This window comes from Sapajus apella, unplaced genomic scaffold, assembly GCF_009761245.1.
Source record: "Sapajus apella isolate SASKATOON/1434 unplaced genomic scaffold, GSC_monkey_1.0 scaffold33, whole genome shotgun sequence".
Taxonomy (NCBI): Eukaryota; Metazoa; Chordata; class Mammalia; order Primates; family Cebidae; genus Sapajus; species Sapajus apella.
This window is the reverse complement of record NW_022436973.1, coordinates 13,656,094-13,657,086: the sequence shown is the minus strand read 5'-3', so window position 1 is coordinate 13,657,086 and position 993 is coordinate 13,656,094.

Sequence of the window (993 nt, the reverse complement as noted above, 5' to 3'; positions counted from 1 at the left end):
AGATTCCACAGAAATTCAAACCATCATCAGAGATTATTACAAACAACTCTACGCACATAAACTAATAAACCTGGAAGAAATGGACAAATTCCTGGACACTTGCCACCTCCCAAGCCTAAACCAGGAAGAAGCCGAAACCCTGAGCAGACCCATAACAAGGTCTGAAGTTGAGGCAGCAATTAAGAGTTTACCACCCAAAAAAAAGCCCAGGTCCAGACGGATTCACAGCTGAATTCTAACAGACATACAAAGAGGAGCTGGTACCATTCCTTCTGAAACTATTCCAAACAATACAAAAAGAGGGAATTCTTCCCAAATCATTTTATGACACCAACATCATCCTGATTCCAAAACCCGGCAGAGACTCAACAAGAAAAGAAAACTTCAGGCCAATATCCATGATGAACATAGATGCAAAAATCTTCAATAAAATACTGACAAGCCGATTCCAGCAGCACATCAAAAAGCTTATCCACCATGATCTAGTGGGCTTCATCCCGGGGATGCAAGGCTGGTTCAACATACGCAAGTCTATAAACGTAATTCACCACATAAACAGAACCAAAGACAAAAACCACATGATTACCTCAACTGATGCAGAGAAGGCCTTTGACAAAATTCAACAGCGCTTTATGCTAAAAACCCTCAATAAGCTAGGTATTGATGGAACATATCTCAAAATAATAAAAGTTATTTATGACAAACCAACAGCCAATGTCATACTGAATAGGCAAAAACTGGAAGCATTCCCCCTGAAATGTGGCACTAGACAAGGATGCCCTCTCTCACCACTGCTATTCAATATAGTACTAGCAGTTCTAGATAGAGCAATCAGGCAAGAAAAAGAAATAAAGGGCATTCAAATAGGAAAGGAGGAAGTCAAATTGTCTCTATTTGCAGACGACATGATTGTATATCTAGAAGACCCCATCGTCTCAGCCCCAAATCTCCTGAAACTGATAAGCAACTTCAGCAAAGTCTCAGGATACAAAA